Here is an 18,612-nt window from a genome sequence, read left to right on the forward strand (position 1 = left end):
TTTAGCGGCCACTTGCTTTTCTCAGTGGCTCGACTTTGCAGATTATTGTGGCAACGCCTTGTCGTCGAAGAGTAATACTAACTTTTCACAAAATAAACAGAATGTGGGGTTCAATTGGGAGTAGCTCATTTCAAGGACAAGAAATTGTATTGGTTATTTCCATAGTTTCAGTCAAAGAACAGAAAATAGCAAAGACTAACGCTGTGCTGTGGAATCTTATGGCCTAGGTTCAAATTCCCGTTGTACACCTAACTCTTTTGTGACTTTGGACATTGCCTACCCACCCAGGTTTATTCCCTGCCAAAATCCACTTTGTAAGTTACTTTCTAATTATTTAGAATGAGGGGCAATATATATGTCATTTCACAGAAATATTATTATTTTTAATTTTTTTTTTCTTTATTACCTTTAGAGAGAGAGGAAGAAAGAGGAAGAGAGATGGAAACATCGATAAGAGAGAACATCGATCAGCCGCCTCCTGCATGCCCCCACTGGGGATCGGGCCCACAACCTGTGCTTGTGCCCTGCCCGGGAATCGAACTGGAGACCTCTTGGTGCATGAGTCAACACTCAACCTCTGAGCCACACCAGTGAGGCACACAGAAATATTATTAACCTCAAATAAAATAATAGTTGCAATGTATCTGCCCCCCTGGTGACACACTGAAAATAATGGGTACTTATTAGCTAGTATAGTTTTGTTTCAACTATATGAGCTGTCAGGAAGGTAGCAAGCTAAGCTTTACATCACACAGATTTACCCTCATACTTCTAACAGATGTAAATTAGCATCTCAACTCAGCAATGTATGAAAGAGTTTACTCTTTTTGTTAAGCTTTTCGAAAACTAACTCAGAACTTTTATTTTATTTTCTTTATTGATTTTAGAGAGAGAGGAAGGGAGAGGTAGGGAGAAAAACATCAATGAGAGAGAACATTGATTAGCTGCCTCCTGCCTGCCCCCCACTGGGGATCAGGCCCACAACCTGGGCATGTGCCCTGACTGGGAATCAAACTGGCCACCTCTTGGTGCATGGGTTGATGCTCAACCACTGAGCCACACTGGCCAGGCTGACTCAGAATTCTTAGTGCAAAAATACTTGAGACACAAAATGCATTTGGTGAACAGAGAACGGAGAGAAAATGAAGTTGCCAGTATATGTCATCTTAGTGCCTCAATGATCTTTCTTACCCATTGTCAACGTTTTCGGCAGTCATTTCTGAGCTGCAAAAATTTCTGTTCCTCTCCAGTTTGCACACTTCCCTCTAAAAGATCAGCTGAAATACACCCTAGCTGTGGTGACCTAGAAGGGGTGAGGTGGGGACCAGGGGAGTTCTGAAACCTCCCTTCCTCTTTCCTCCACTGCAGAGTGGTGAGCATCAGGTGAGGGTCAGGAAAATACATTTTCCAAGGTGAATAAGGCCCATTGGTAGGGAAGCTAGTTGAGCAGCTGAGACATCGTGCGTTTTCTGCTGACTCCACGTGCTGATTTTCCTGGATGGTCCCTTGCATGGATGTGAGAGCTGACAGGGCTTGGTGAGCAACAGCAGCCCCTCCCTGATCTCTCTCTACTGGCAGATGTCTACGTGCCCCTCCATGGTGGGACACCGGCCTGGAAACGTCATGGGAGCCAGCCAGCAATTGCCTGCGGCTGCTTTCAAGATTTAGTCTGAGGACTCCTCTGGGGACTCCGCTCACATCTGTCATACTTACCAGAGAAAAACAGCATCCCTTTCCTGAGTGGCTCAGCCTTTCTCTCTCTCAGTTCCTCTCACTGTGCAGTGGTAGCCGTGAGGGGCAGGCACGTGGGCGGCAGCTCAGCCCACTGTCGTGCACAGATTGAGGTGTGTCCTCTTCCTTGAGGACATGCTGATTCTCATAAGCAACTTTCTTTCCACCCAGACTGGAGGGAAATGAATGAGTTGTATGCCTACCACAACACCCCCTTCAAAAAAAAGGGAGAATCATGTGTCACTCAGAGGCTCGCTAGGCATACAAATAACTATCTTCTCTCTCAACTCTACCTTTGTATGGACAGGGAGATTCTGGCTGTTACATGCTGTGTGTGTGTGTGTGTGTGTGTTCTTTCATGTCGTTTTTTCCTGAATGAGTCCACTTGGCAGAACTTGCAGAAAAACACGTTGTTTTTTTTTTTGTTTTTTTTCTCAGCTGTTAACAACACTTTTTTCTTTTTTTATGTTTTATTTTTATTTATTTTTTTATCCTCACCCGAAGACATTTTCAATATTTTGTTCAGATAGAGTGGGAGGGAGAGATAGAAAGACAGAGAGAGAGAAACATCGACGTGAAAGGGACACCTTGAGTGGCTGCCATCCGCACGACCAACCAGGGCCAGGGACAAACTGCAACCGAGGTACGTACCCTTAGTGGGAACCAAACCTGGGTCTCTCTGGACCGCAGGCCAACGCTCTAATCGCTGGGCCAAACTGGCCAGGGCTTAACAACACTTTCTATTGCTGCGTTTCAGACATATAAAATTTGAACCTCTTGACAACGTCATGGAGATGTGTTTTGAACACAAATTCTTCACAGCGTTCAGAGTAGAGCTCCTTTCTTTCAGTATTCAACTCACCGCAAGCTCCGGGCTCCATTCCCATACCTTTTAAAGACCAGGAAGCAAGTGAGACTTCCAGTGAATAGTCATGTGAATAAGCCCCCTTGCAAGAGGGTCGTCCAGCCTGAACCAACCTTCAGATAACTGTACCTCAAGCTAACAATTTGTCTCATAAGGGATTCTTATCCAGAAACACTCAATTAAATTGCTCCATAATTCTTGACCCTCAGAAACAATGTGAGATAATAAACTTTCTTGTGATAAGCAGCCAAGTGTTGCTACAATTTGTTACACAGAAAACTACGTGACACTAGCAGTAACTAATGCAAACTCTTGTCTGGATTCTCTGACTCAATGGGCTTGAGGCAGAACGTTGAACATACGGTTAATATAATCATCCTCTTGATTCTCATGCAGTTATTCTATCACTAGATGTTCAGGAACTGTTACAAGGTTCCCTCCAGGTGTGTCTTAGCTTTATTTTATCTATACCTGAGGCCCACTCTATCTAAGTATTATCATTCTACTTATTGTTATCTCTTTTACTCTGCTTGATCATCAAGCACATGGAAGAAAAGGTGTTACCTGCAAAGCATTATACTTTTAAAAGAAGTAGGTGACTTTTTTTTTTTTTTTTTTTTTTTTTAGTTTTAAAGATAATAGAACTATCTGGGAGATTCCAACATAGCAGCAAGCAAAACCAAAGTGATGGTGAGAGTGTGAGTGGGCGCTGAGAAAGCCTTTGACAAAATACAACACTCATTTTTGATAAAAAAAAAAAAACTCTCAGCAAAGTGGGAATAGAGATATCATATCTCAACATAATAAAGGCCATATATGAAAAACCTACAGCCAACATCATACTCAATGGGCAAAAACTAAAAGATTTTCCCTTAAGAAGAGGAACAAGACAGGGAAGTCCACTTTCAACATCTTATTCAACATAGTACTGGAAGTCTTAGCCATAGCAATCAGACAAGAAGAAAAAATAAAAGTCATCCAAATTGAAAAGGAGGAAGTGAAATTGTCATTATTCATAGATAACATGATTGATATTGTACATAAGAAATCTTAAAGTCTCCACCAAAAAACTACTAGATTTAATAAATTTCATGTAATACCACAAAGCCATTGTAATTAAAATAGCCTGGTACTAGCACAAGAATAGGCACATAGATCAATGGAACAGGTGAGAAAACACAGAAATTGACCCAAGACATTATGCTCAATTAATATTTGACAAAGGTGGCAATAGCATAGAATGGAGTAAAGAGAGCTTCTTTAATAAATGGTGTTGGAAAAATTGGACAGTTACATGCAAAAAAAAAAAATGAAACTAGACCATTAACTTACACCATACACAAGAATGAATTCAAAATAGATAAAAGACTTAAATGTGACCCATGAATCCATAAAAATCATAGAAATAAATATAAGCAGCAAAATCTCATACATCAAAAGTAGCAGACTCTTTACAGATACATCTCTTAGGGAAAGAGAAACAAAGAAAAAAAGTAATGCACGGGACTATATCAGACTAAAAAGCTTCTGCACAGCAAAAGAAACAACCACCAAAATAGAAAGGCAACCCACTCTATGGGAGATCATAATTGCCAATGATACATCAGATAAGGGGTTAATTTCCAAAATATATGGAGTACTTATACAACTCAACAAAAGGATGACAAAGAACCCAATTAATAAATAGGCAGAGGACCTAAAGAGACACTTCACCAAACAGGACATACAAATTGCCAAGAAACATATGAAAAATTTTACAACATCACTAATCATTAGAGAGATGCAAATTAAAATTATTATGAGGTATCACCTCACACCTGTTAGAATGGCTGCCATCAATACATCATCAAACAATACGTGCTGGAGAAGGTGTGGAGAAAAGGGGACTCTAGTACACTGCTGGTGGGAACACAGTCTGGTGCAGCCACTATGAAAACAGTATGGTGTTTCCTCAAAAAATTAAAAATGAAACTGCCATTTGACCCAGTGATCCCACTTCTGGTAATATATCCTATGAAGCCTGAAACACCAGTCAGAAAGAATACATGCATCTTCTCTGTTCATAGCAGCACTATTTATAATTGTTAACAGCCCAAGTGCCCATCAGTAGATGAGTGGATAAAAAAGCTGTGGTACATGTACACAATGGAATACTATGCAGCTGTAAGAAAGAAAGATCTTTTATCCTTTGAGATGACATGGAGGGACCTGGAGAGTATTATGCTAAGTGAAATAAGCCAATGAGGGAAAGACAAGTACCATATGATCTCACTAATTTGTGCAATAAAATGAACAAAATAAACTAAGGAACAAAATAGATCCAGAGACATGGAAGTAGAGAACAGACAGACAAATCTCAGAGGGAAGGGTCGAGAGGAGGAAGGGAAGAGATAAACCAAAGAACCTATATGCACATATGCACAACCAGTGCACACAGACAGCAGAGCAGTGAAAGCAGGGCGGGGTGGGAGGAGTCAATGGGGGGGGGGGAGAGACATCTATAATACTTTCAACAATAAAGCTGAAGTTAAAAAAATTATAAAGATAACATATCCATATTGTAAAACATAAACATAGTATAAAAAATACAGAGCATACTTATACATTTTTCCAAATATCTTTGTTGTTTTATTTTGATATAGTTTCTTCATGTTTAATTGGAAGTAATTATGGCAATACTGTCATACAAGTTCTTGTCAAATTTTTGCTTAGCTTGGAAATGGTACCTGGCATATAATGGTCCTCAATAAATATTTGTTGAATATTTTCTAAGCATTTTTCAAAATATTTAAAATTCTGTAGTAGAAACAAATAACTGTCAATAACATTGTATCATGTATATATACAATAATTAATTTTAAAATTACTATATAAAATTACAGACATTATTAAGGCTTCTGACACCTTTTCATACCTTACTTCCCAGGAAGGGAATGGCATTCTGATTTTGAAAGTGATTATAAATGGCTACAGTTTTCTAGAAAAAAGAATAAATTTTATAACAAAATGAAATAAAGATGAGAGGGGAAGTTCAGGGAGTGGTGTGGGTTTTATATGCACGAAATCAAAACTGCACACCCAAGTCTCATGCACTACTTAACTGAAAATTTGGAGAAATAAAAGCTTTTTATTCCAAAAGGATAGAAAAAAATAAATTGCAGAAGGCAAAGGATGAGTTAATGAAACAAGTGTGGGTAATAGCTCCCCAACATCTTCAGACATCTAGCCAATAGTTATCCAAGTCTTAAGCAATAACACTTGGGAGGAAAGAAAGCCTGCCAGTGGACTGATCTCTCACACGTTTCTCGTTAGAATACTTCTTCTTGGAATATGATTTTGGACAAAAGAATAATAAGGTGAAACCTACTGTCAATGGGGATGATTCTCCTAGGGTGGAAAAGTGACCATTATAAAAACTTTAGGGCACACAGTCTGTATAGGAGACTGACAAAAATGTATAATAATTGATACAAATGCAGGAGAGATCTTTATGTGGTAAAGTGGTAATGAAGCAACCTGAAATATGCCTTCTGGATAGGCAACACTGTTTCATCTAGAAAGCTGTTTCCAAGTCCAGGACAGTGGCCTGGAGATAAAATGTAGATCTCACATGCAAGATTGGGACAGTCTGGCTCATGTTAATGGAGACACAGGACACATGAAGTGGTTGTGAAGGTCAGGCATTAAGGGACAGTACAAATCCTAGAGAATGATGCAGCAACGTTATATTGCAGAAATAGTCCATACCTGCTGGAGAGGGTGATGAGAAAGAAAGAAGTATGTTGCATTTTAAGTGTTATTGTTATTATGGATTCTAAATTATAATGAGAACAATGATGGTGATGATAACTTAATAATGTCCTGAATACTGAAAAAGGAATTCCTTACTGATTAATGGTACAATCATTGTTCCTGGCTGGTTTTGTCCCACACTTCCATTATTTTGAAGAATACGACTGCAATGAGTGTGAAGATTCAGGAGAAATGTCAGAATAGCTCATGTTCCAAAGCCAGAGTCATAGCTCTCTCTTATTCATCTGAGTATGTCAAGATCAATTTGAAATCTTGATAATAATGCATACATAGTATTCTTTTAAAAACATGATAAATTATGAAAAAAAGCAAACTTAAAAAAGTTTCTTACTTAAGATTCTGCTATGCCTATTTAAATCTTTACAGAACTAGCAGGCAAAAGTTAGAGCCCTACTTAAATGCCAGCTGCTTTTGTGGAACAGAAAAAGAAGTCATGAAGTTTTCCTGAACTCTCTCTGTTCCTCATATCCCGTTTAGGCACACACTCCCCATCTCCGACACAGTGGGAAAGGACACTGGTCCACAGTTGAACAGAAATGGAATTCTGGGTATTTTTCAAGTTTTGATTGAAAGTTCAGGAGGAAAAAAAATCTCAATTTCTTTTTTTCTCTCCAATGAGAACTAAGAAACTGCCAGAACACATAAAAAAAAACATGTATAGTCCCCCCCTCCCCCCCAAGCCTCTCAGACACTGGCAAGTGAATGGATGAAGGTTTGCGGTTCCACAGTCCACCTCTGGTGGAGCGCACACAGCTCCTGCTAACACCGCTGTAATTGTACGGCTATGCTTGTGGAGTTAGCAACAGCACTAGACTGGGGGGAATGATTCATCTCTATGGCTGTGCTGATGACCAAGTTGAATCAACCACCTAGCTGAACTGATCAATTGTGCAGAGAGTGGCCATTAATGCAGCTGGAAACACCATTTCCAAAGAAAAATAGTCACTTCAGAGGCTGCCTGTGACTGTTGGGTCAGTCCATGACAGCATAACTTTGAGAGACTGGGTTCTTAGAAGCATGGAATTGTAATTTGGGGAAATCATAAAGCTTTCCTGTACAGAGAAGTTACAGAGACTAATCACCTTTCTCAGGTTTTACTTTCTTATTTGTAAAGTGCATTGGACTAGTTTCTGTACTTGGTTTGGGCGGCCGAGCCAACACTGCCCAGAAGGCAGTTGGGCGAGCAAGAGAAATTGTTTGGGGTTTACAGACCAAACCCTGACTGGATGGCGGCAGGTTTCTTGACTTCTTTAGTTTTACTTGTCACTAAGGTAAATGCTATAATTCCTAAGTGGCCAATTATTTTTAGAAGTATATAAGCAAATATATGTTTATAAGAATCGAACACAGAGCTGTAATAGAGCAACTATTTGATAAACATTTATTGAAGTAATGATTCTAAAAAGAAATGCTTGATAAAAATGAGTAAACAACTAAGGTTACATATAGGTTTCTTAAAGCTAAGAAGAAGAAAGGGGAAAAAAAGTTGTTTAAATCTGACTGACTACCCTACTTCCTACCTGTCCTTGTCATGTTAACTGAGATGACATAAAGTCAAATGAGAGCACTATTAAGAGATGTCACTGATGGAAAGTTGCCTAAGGGGTGTGTGTGTGTGTGTGTATATATATATATATATATATATATATATATATAATTAAGTAATAATGAGGATAAAATTATAGACCTTATAACTCTTACTGTGTTCCAAGCACTATGCTAAGCACTTTACATATATTAATTCATTTATAATTTCGTGAAAATTTTATAAAGTAGGTCCTCTGTTTACCTGCATATCTTGCATAATTTGTTATCTTCCTCCACACATGAGAAACTGAATCAAGATTGTCCAGGACCCAGACACATGCCCACGAGTATCTGACTTTACAGTCTGCAAATTCCTGGCATCAGTTGCTTCACCAGGGAAGGTTCCCTCCAGAAAAGACGAGGATGCTTGCGAAAGAACCGAGGGGACTGGAAAACAAAACACAAGGGAGCCGGAAAGAAAAGCGACGTTCAGCAGACACCAAGTCTGGCAAGAGAATCAAGAGTCGATGCTGGGCCTTGGCTGGGTAGCTCAGTGGGTTAGAGCATTATCCTGACACACCAAGGTTACAGGTTTGATCTCTGATCAGAGCACATACCTGAATCAACTAATGAATGCACAAATAAGTAAAACCACAAATTGGTCTCTCTCTCTCTCTCTCTCAAATCAATAAATATATATATTTTTTTAAATAGAGTTGATGCTTAACATTGGGACGATGCTTCCCAGTCTGTTGGGAGGACAGAGCTAATTTGTACCCTACTAGGCAACAATACACTTTACTATGGAGTCTTTGTATTGAGAAAAGACTTGAAATAACAGCCAGGGCTAACCTGAACTGTCTCCATCAATGGTAGTTTTGAAAAACATTTACATTAGCATTCTAATTACTATGCATATGTGCTAGAGAAACTGGTAATTATTTGTTTGCAAAGAGCTTTAAACTTAAGATTAATTAAAGTGTGAAATCTGTGTCCTGTCTCATTTTCTGGGTCTGTTAAAATATGTATTGAATTAACTAATTCATGTTTCATGTCCTGGAATTTTATTTAAAGTATACTGTATCTAATGGGAAAAGTCCTTTATGGAAAAGGAGCTCTCTTTATCTGCAGTTATGAGGTCCGCTTATAAATGTCCAACAGTAAGTTTAACCTGTGTTCACTTCACTGGAATAGAAGAGCCCAATTAATAATGCGTGGTTTTCAACATCGAGTTTCCTAGTCAGCCCTGAGTCGCCTCATCCGCTTACCCTGTGTGCTGTGGAGCCCCGTTTAGTTATATTTACATTAGTCCTCTCCCTGAAGTTACTCGGCTTCCGTGTGCTTCCTCTTGGAAGAAAGACAGTGCTGGTCTCTCAGGAGGAATCGCATCACACACCAGAGCCAGGGTTCTCAGGACGTCCCCAAACCAGCTATTAGAGATGCCTGCCTCGTCTTCCCAGAGCCCAGGAGTGAAAAGTGTCAAGGAAATGTCCTTGTTCCCTCTCTTTCTGCACTTTGCCCCAGCTCGCCCCTTGGCCTCCTCGGGGAGCCCCGTCTGCAGACAAGGCTGGATGTCGGCTCTGTGCAGCCTCACCCCAGGGCCGCTGGCTGTGGGCACAGGTGAGGTGCATTCTCTGTACGTTCACATAGTTCAGTGTCACACATCAAGCTAACACACAGTTAAAATAGGTTCTGTATTTTTAACTTAAAAATAAACTTGATTTTTAAAATTGCATTAACATGTATAAAGCTGTGTTTTTTAATGGGACTAAGATTTGGCAAAATATTAGTCAAAGATAGCATGAGTATTTCCTTTTAAAAATTGATTATTGATAGTATTATAGATGAGTATTTCTGAACATAGGTTTCAAAATTAATGCCATTATCTAAAATATATAACACACTTCACTATATGGTGATTTTCATGAGCTCTTAAAGCAATACCAGCAGCCACCTCGTTAGTGCTTGCTTGCTTTTTTTATAACCTCACCTGAGGACAGTTTTGCATTCATCTTTCAGACAGAGCAGGAGGGAGAGAGGGAGGAAGAAGGAGAGAAAAACATTGATGTGAGAGACACACATCGAGTGGCTGCCACCCACATGACTCCAACCAGGGCCGGGGACAAACTGCAATGGAGGTACGTGCCCTTAGTGGGAACCGAACCCGGGTCTCTTTGGTCTGTGGGCCGACGCTCTAACCGCTGAGCAAAATGGCCAGGGCACTTGCTTTCTTTTTTAATCAGATAATTTCACAGTACTCTAAAGAAAACTAAAACTAGGAGTATTGCTCAGTTGGCTAATGTCTGTGGTTTAACAGGACTGCCCCTTCATACATACAGGACACGGTTACACAGGAAACTCTGGAGCTCGAAACGAGTTCTGACAGTATCTGTGCTGACTTCTGCAGAGCAGAAAGGAGACTGTTTCTCTCTCATGTGCCCCAACTCCAAGCCCTGTAGCCAGTCGATTGTAAGCTGTTTGCTATTAATTCAATGGCCTCCATTTGAATATAATTTATTATAGAAGACATGATTATGTATTCTGGAAACTTAATTAATGTGACCAGATGAGAAGTGTGTAACAACGTAGACCAGTGTGACCTTATAAAGAAACATGTATTCCTCGGTGCTCCTTTCGTTCTCGGGGGACCTCAGCTCTCAGCACTGATGTCAGACCTGGGTCTCTAGACCAAGCCAGGACAGTGGCAAGGTGACACTTCCACGTGGTCTCAGTAACTTTGCTCTTGTAACATGTACCCAGGTACGTACCAATACCTGGCATGATTAACTATAAGAAACTTGAGGGCAGTGGCTAAAAGTATGACTTTTACATTGGCATTCCTAGGTCCTAACAGAAGGCCCAGGGCTCAGTAAACTCAGAATAAGTGTGTGTTGAGCACCGAATTGTAGTCCGAGGCTCTTTTACAGAAGAAGTTGAAACATTCTTTTGTAACCAAGTATAATGAAGGTACCCTCTTTTGTCGTCCCCATGGAATGAAGTCATTTTCATGCAGAATGGTTTCCACATCTTGGTTCTCAAGATTTTACATTCAACTTAAGGAGATGAGAATGAGGCAGATCTTTAATACACTAAACAAAATATAAAGAGGCCTAAGCTGCTTGGCAGGGAGAGTGTGTGCCGGGCAAGTTCAGAGGGTGGCTGGTGAGTGAGAACTGGCTCCGGAAGGGTGATCGAGGAGAGAAAAGTCCATCTCAGCTGAACAAAGAAATAAAGAAAACATTATAGTCATGTTTCTCGAGATAGGAAAGTTATCAAGACAGGGTAAGAGAGTGTTGGTAGAAAAGTCACATACAGTAAGTTTGCATGAGTAAGACGAACTCAAATACATTATTCAAAACCTTAAACCTAGAAAAAGAATTTGGATTGCATGGGAGTTAGGTTGTCATTGAATATTTTGGAGACCAAAGTATTATTTTTGTTTATGCCAGCAGCCACTCCTGATAGCTGTGATTGCTGGGGAAGTCACCTTTCAAACAGAAAAGGGGTGTGTGTGTGTGTGCGCGTGTGTGTGTGCACGCGCACGCACGCGCATACACATGCTTTTTTTAACATTCAGTGAGGTGAGAGAATTAAGAGAAGAAGGAAAAATAGACACAGACAACAGTGTGCTGAAAGCCAGAGGGAGGGGGGAGAGGGCGAGGGGATGAATGGGGAGTGAAATAGACTTTACTTGGGGTCACGGGTGCATGACTCAGCGTGCAGATGTTGCTTTGTCGAATTGGGTACTTGAAACTTGCATGGTTTTGTTAACCTTTGTCATTTCAGTGAACTAATTTAAAAAATAAATAAATAAATAAATAAATACAATTATATTTGTAGAAAAGAACAGATTCACTGAGAATGGAAGGAGTGGAAGAAATCAGATTAACTCCTTTGCTCCGTAAACCCTTGGCTTCAGAAACAGCATTTCCTTCTAAATTCTGTAAAAAAAATTGTCACTTCCCTATATAAGTCACGCACCTCAAACACATGAAACTTGAAGTTGGACGCATTTCAAGGGCACTTGATATAATAGCTTCTTTTCCCCTAGTATGGTGACATTTGGTAACATATAAAAATGTCAGAATATGACAAATCCAAACTTAAACCAAAATAGATGAAGAACTTGAAGCTATAAATCATTGGAGGCAATTTTAAATTGACTCAATTCAGTGTCTTGGTGCTTTATGTCACTCAACCTATGATAAAGCGATGGTTTATTTATTCAAATTTTCTGATAAGTGCTGCGGATTTTGGAGTTTGTGGAAAAGAATGAATCATTCTTTAGCTTTCATTTTATGTAAATATAAGAATAGATTTAAAAGAAAGTATTAAAAATACTACCATCTTTATGGTTCTTTAAAGTATCCAATTCACATTTTTAGTGCCATTGTTTAAATTGTTTTACTGTGATTTCATTTGTAAAAGAAGTGTGTACGTAATTGTTTGTGTGTGTGTTTATAAAGAAGCCCATGCGTATAGCAGGCTTTCTGCACAGCAGAGGAAGCTCACCCACCACCCGCCTCACCGTGGCCTGAAGGCTCTGGATAGCCTCATTGATTCTCACCACTGCCATAGGCTACAGTCTGTCTGATTTTCTTTTTGTGTTCTGTTTTATTGATCCCATTGAACATGCCTATTGAGCACATGGAGGGACTGCAGGGTAGGAAGGTTCGGTAATTTGACAAAGTTGAGCATCTGCAAGTGGTGACCCCAGAAATCACAAAGCCCACCTCTGCGGCACCACTGCACGGACTGCCTCGTGGACAGTATGCCTCAGGAGTGCGTGAGAATCAGGTGAGCTCTAGCACTGTGCAACAACGGCGGGAACAACACCCACATAGCCTCAACGCGCATTGCAAATTGTAATGCTGCTGTCCTTTCTAGAACGTCTCTACTTTATTATAATAAAATTACTGTCACTTTTTAATTACATAGGGAGCATATGAATAGACTTCTTTTACTAAAAATTAAAACATTACAGATAAGCAAAAATTTCCTCTTCCTGCAGTCTTCAAACACACCACTCTCCTTCTCCCATCGACCTCCTTTAGACATCAGTGTTATTAGCTTACTGCTTATAGCTTTATAATGCAGACATTTATATCACACACACACATACATAAAATATATACTATTTAATTACATAAACTATGTTATTCAGTATATATCATTTTTCACATGCTTATTACTCGCCAATAGATTTCTACTTCAACCATATAAAATATTTTATACAATATTCCAAAGTACAATTATGTCAGATTAGTAATTACCTTCTTTAAATTTTTTTTTCTTTATTGACTTTTAGAGAGAGATGAAGGGAGAGGGAGAGAGAGATAGAAACACTGATGAGAGAGAACATCGACTGGCCACCTCCTGCATGCCTCGCACTGAGGATCAGGCCCATGTGCCCTGGGCATGTGTCCTGACCAGGAATCGAACCAGTGACCTCTTGATGCATGGGTCGACGCGCAACCACTGAGCCACACTGGCCTGGAAAACAAGTTGTTTTTGTTTTTGTTTTCTTTCACTTCAATAAAAATCTTTTTTATACATTGTTTTATATATGTGGGAATACTTTTCTAAAGAAGATACCTCAAAAATGTACAGGATCATGTGATATTTGTACGTTACATTTTGATAGCAGCTCCAAAGAGCCCTTCCATTTCTCTGCTGATTCATCTTCCCACAGCGCTGTAGAGGAGCTTCCGTTTTCCAACAAACTCACCAAGACTTGATGTTATCAAACGTTTTTATGTCTGCATTCTGATACGTAAAGATGGTATTATTTAATCTAATTTCTCTGATTGCCAGTAACTTAGAAAATCTTATTCAATGTAGTATTACATTTTTTTCTAATTTCTCTGTTTCTATTCATTGCCCATTTTTCTAGATACTTGGTTGGCTTTTCTTTGTTTTGTAGTTCTTAGTGCACCTTTTGAGTGATATAATTTTATTACTAGCTATACAGGCTAGAAGTTAAACTATTTTATTTTTCCTTTTTGTTTATCCTGACTTCATATCTTGGGGAATAAAATTACAAATATTTCTTTTAAAAAGCTGGTATGGACCACAGATAAATACACTTTTGAATAAAATCATTTAATACAATTTACTTTAAACATTTTTATTAATCTGAGAAATTACAAAATTTTCATGTTTAAAACTTTAGTGAGTATCCTGATTTCACATAAAAAGTTGTGGCGGAGAGATATATAGGTCAGCACGAGGGGCCACTCGATCCTGCTATTTCACTGCTTCAGTTTGTCAAGCGGGGACATTACTCATGTCTGGCCAGGGTGTGCTGACATTGGTTGCAATAGGTTTGGAGCTACCAGAGTCCAACATCAGGGCGCCAGGGCCCTGGGGAGCCCAAGGCTGACACTGAGAGGCAGACAGGAAGTAGGAGAGGCACAGCCGGAGGCAGGACACAGATGACGGGAAACAGAGGTGCTCAACCTCACAGGAAGGGTAAGACAGAACGGAAAACCAAGAAGATTCCCGCCTTCCTAGGAGTCGCAATGCACAGGAACAAGGTCATTTTCTTACCCAGTCCAGTAACAGTGGCCACAGATTCTCTGTTTAGAGACAGTGCCCCAGAGACGCTTTGAGGACGTGTGTAGCTTCCTTATGAGATGTGATGCCATTGACACAATTTCTATTTTGATAAGAAACCCACAGGCGTGTTGATTACGAAGATGAAAGTTCAGTGGGCATAGATTCAATAACCTCTGATGTTCATACACGTGCATAGAAAGATTTTACTAAACTGAATCCTTTCCTCTAAGTTTTCTATATGGTTACATCTAAATGACAAAAAAAAAAAAAAAGAAAAGATATTAATAAAATCCAAGGCTCCTCTCCCAAGCATCCCTGTAGACTTTTAAACAGATGGCTCCAGTCCACCCAGATATGTTTGGGGACACACAAAGTCACGTCTACAAGGGATGCCACCCAGCTGGCATTCATGGAGGCCACCCAGTTATTATCCCTTTTAGGCCTCCCAGCCTCTGACCCCTCTTCATTTCAGATCCTGTTAACCTCTATCAAAAGGCTTCCAGGCAGGTGGCAGCATGGCCTTTGCAAATTACAAACGTGGTTTTTGTTAGAGTATGGAGGGAGAACTAGTGAGATAAGACGATGGAGGGAAGTCGGGGGGAGGGGGGCCGTGAGCTGTGCAATGACCCAGAGGGGAGGAAAGGTCTCCTATTTCAACAGTGGAAGTACAGATAAAGCAGATGGATGTATAAGTATTTTAAAAAGCTAATTCTTAGCCCTGGCTGATTTGACTCAGTGGTTAGAGCACTGGTCTGTGGACCAAAGAGTCTCAGGTTCGATTCCAGTCAAGGGCACGTACCTCGGTTATGGTTCAGTCCCCAATCCTCATCAGGGTCATGCAGGAGACAGCCAGTCGATGTGTCCCTCTCACATCAATATTTCTCTCTCTCTCTCTTTCCCTTCCCCTCCCACTCTATGTGAAGATAAATGGAAAAAAATATATATATCTTTGGATGAGGATTTAAAAAAAAAAATTCTTAATCCTCAGTTAATAATCAAGAAATATGAGAACAATGAAAAAATGTTTATGCCCTGAAATATGTTAGTCATGTCAATATAACTTTATGAAATCATACTCAGCATATGTCAATAATATTGTCTAAACAAATAGGGTAATCGCATTAACACAATCAACATTCTATTTTTATATCAGTATTATGTTTGGATTTAAGAGTGTGTAAATAATTACCACACAGCATAGTCATTGAGAATGCTTTTGTTTGTATCATATAGGGAACCTCAGTGTAACTTTAAAAATAATTGTTTTACATTGAGCAACTGATATTCTATTAGATTTTGTGCTTCTTAAAATTTTTTGGAGACTCTAAAAAGGTTCCACCTATAAGATACTAAATATCTGGATAATCATAGAGCCCGTCATTCAAAACAGTGTTGCCAGCAGAGTTTGCAGGTGTGTGGATGGTGTGACCTCCCGCCCACTGCAGGAGCCAGGCCATGGCCAGCCAGAGTGAAACAGGGCTGGGACAGAGGTCGAGTGGATGTCCCCAGACACAGGCCACCCAAAATGGGACAGACAGCAAATATCGACCTGTCAGGAGGGTCCGAGCTAAGGGTCCAGCTGAAGCAGCCCTATCAGAACCAGGGAACACACTGTGTATCATGACAATGAACTGGCAAAGATAATAACTAGTTTACAGGATGCCTCCTTATTAAATCATTTTCCTCCAACTCATTCCTTGTGGAAATTCTAAATGGAAACACTACCTTTTTTTCTTGCAAGGGCTTCCGATGAAGAGGACGTGTAAATGAGTAAGATATCTAAGATAATGTCTAGCACAATATAATGTCCAATTATGCATTTTTGATTTGTTTTCTATATGCATATTTGCTGCCACGAAACATATAATGGCATAGGCTATGCGTTTCGTTTGTCAAGACATCTGTCTCATCCTGTTACTTAGTGGACTATACGACTGCAACATTTCATTATCTTGAGCTTAATTAGTGTATACACCTGCCTGGTTCTCAGATGTTCCTCTCCTGCTGAAACCACATGAATTGCCAAGCAATGTAACTTGTTTCAAAGGGAGACACCAAACATGACATCAAATATCTGAAGAGGTATGTAGCTGGGGATGTGTGGATCAGAAGAGCAAGATTGTATCTTATTCTTTTTAATATGTTTTATTTTATTTTTTTTTAGAGAGGGAGAAAGAGATAGAAAATTGATGTCAGAGAGAAACATGGATGGGCTGCCTCCTGCATGCCCCCTCCTGGGGATCGAGCCTACAACTCTGGCATGTGCCCTGATCAGGAATCAAACCAGGACCTCTCAGTTCTTGAGATGACACTCAAGCCACTGAGCCACACTCGCCAGGCTGTGTCTTATTCTTTTTTAATGAAATTTCATGAATTTTGCTTTCCAAGGAAATTTGCACAAACACAGGTTTGTTCATTAAACAGATGCCTACGTTTCACACAGCTGCAGTGATAGAAGGCCTTACAGAACACAGATCCTTGAAAACTGTCACTTACAAGGAGTTAGCATCTGTCTTAGAGATAGGACTGCAAGCACATTTCACAAGACTCTGAATGTAACCAGAATTATTTACTTCACTGTCATGACTGAGCCAAGGCACTGACAAGAGTAGAATATAGAATTCTACTCTCCTCAGAGTAAAAATCCCATCATTCTTGATTGCTATTAAATCAGTATATTTCATGGCTAGTTAAGATCTATTCCAATGAATAATTACTCCACCCATGTTTAACAGTTTCTGTATTCTTTTTCATTTCATTCGAGTAAAATGAGAACGTCTTTCAGTTAGCTACTCTTCTGTATGTTGCCAAAGCCCCTGTCTTACAGAATCTCAGAATTATAGATAATTAAAATTAGAACAGACCATACAATCGTCTAACGCAGCAGAGGACAACAATAATGGACTGGGTTTTATTCTGGTGTCAGATAGTGCTACACACTCTACCAGCAGCCTTTTATACTCCGGGGCACTGGTTCCTAAGCAGGCTCATGGCCGAGTCAGAGGGGAAAGCTGTCCTTCAGCGAGCCTGGCCTCTGTGTGATTCGCTCTCCAGATTGTCTGCTGCATGCGCAAGTTGAAGGAGCTCTGCTCTTGGAGGTGGAAACTACTGATGCTGTGTGTTGTATTCTGAGAAAACTGAAGCTTGTGGAGAGTAACGTGCTGGAGGTCACAGGGCCAGTAGGTGTGAAAGTCAGCGTCCGAACTTCCCTGGCTGCGGCTGACAGGGAGGTCTGTCTGCTCTTCTGCTCCACAGACAGAAACCTAACACGTCAGCCCAGATTCATGAGTGATGGCTGCTTGGACTGCAGCATGGAGACACATGATGAGGTCATACTGTGACCCAAGAAACATTCTGACCAGCTGTGCCACGTGCCATGAATGCAGGAATAGTCACCGAGTCCAATGTCTTGATTTATAACTAGCTCATGCTAAGTGAAATAAGCCAGTCAGAGAAACACAAGTACCGTATGATTTCACTCATATGCACAATTTAATGAACAAAATGTACTAACAAACAAAATAGAGACAGACTCACAGATTGAGAGCAGGCAGACAGCTCTGTTTGGGGGAAATTTGGGGACGGTGAAGGGCTTGAGCAAATAAATAAATAAATAAATAAATAAATAAATAAATAAATAGAAAGAACTCATAGATACAGACATTGTGGTGATGGTGGGGGGAGGGGCTTGGGGGAAGAGAAGGGGGAATAAGGAGATCAATGATGATGGAACAAAATAAATAAAGATAAGATCAAATCAAATAAAAATAGCTCAAGATCAGTGCTGTGTTTTTATTCAGCTAAACCCCATCTTGGCCCTAACAGTTTTGGGTGAAAGACCCCAAGTCTCGGGAACCACTGGTACATTTCTTAGGGGACATTGTAGGTCAAGAGAAGCTCTGAGAATCAACAGGCAGGAAGCAAGTCCCAGTCCCTGCCCGGAAATGAATGTGTCTTGTGAACTTAGTCAAGACAGCTTCTTGTAAGAGGAGAGCACTTTTCTTATGACAAAATTAAGTGATTTGGACTTAGTCTGGAGAAAGTCTTCTTTCTAGTGTAATATAGTCCGTGCTCTATATTTGACAATGATCCTTGCAGTACAGGAGTGATATTCTGAA

The sequence above is a fragment of the Molossus molossus genome, unplaced genomic scaffold (assembly GCF_014108415.1).
Source record: "Molossus molossus isolate mMolMol1 unplaced genomic scaffold, mMolMol1.p scaffold_m16_p_11, whole genome shotgun sequence".
NCBI lineage: Eukaryota > Metazoa > Chordata > Mammalia > Chiroptera > Molossidae > Molossus > Molossus molossus.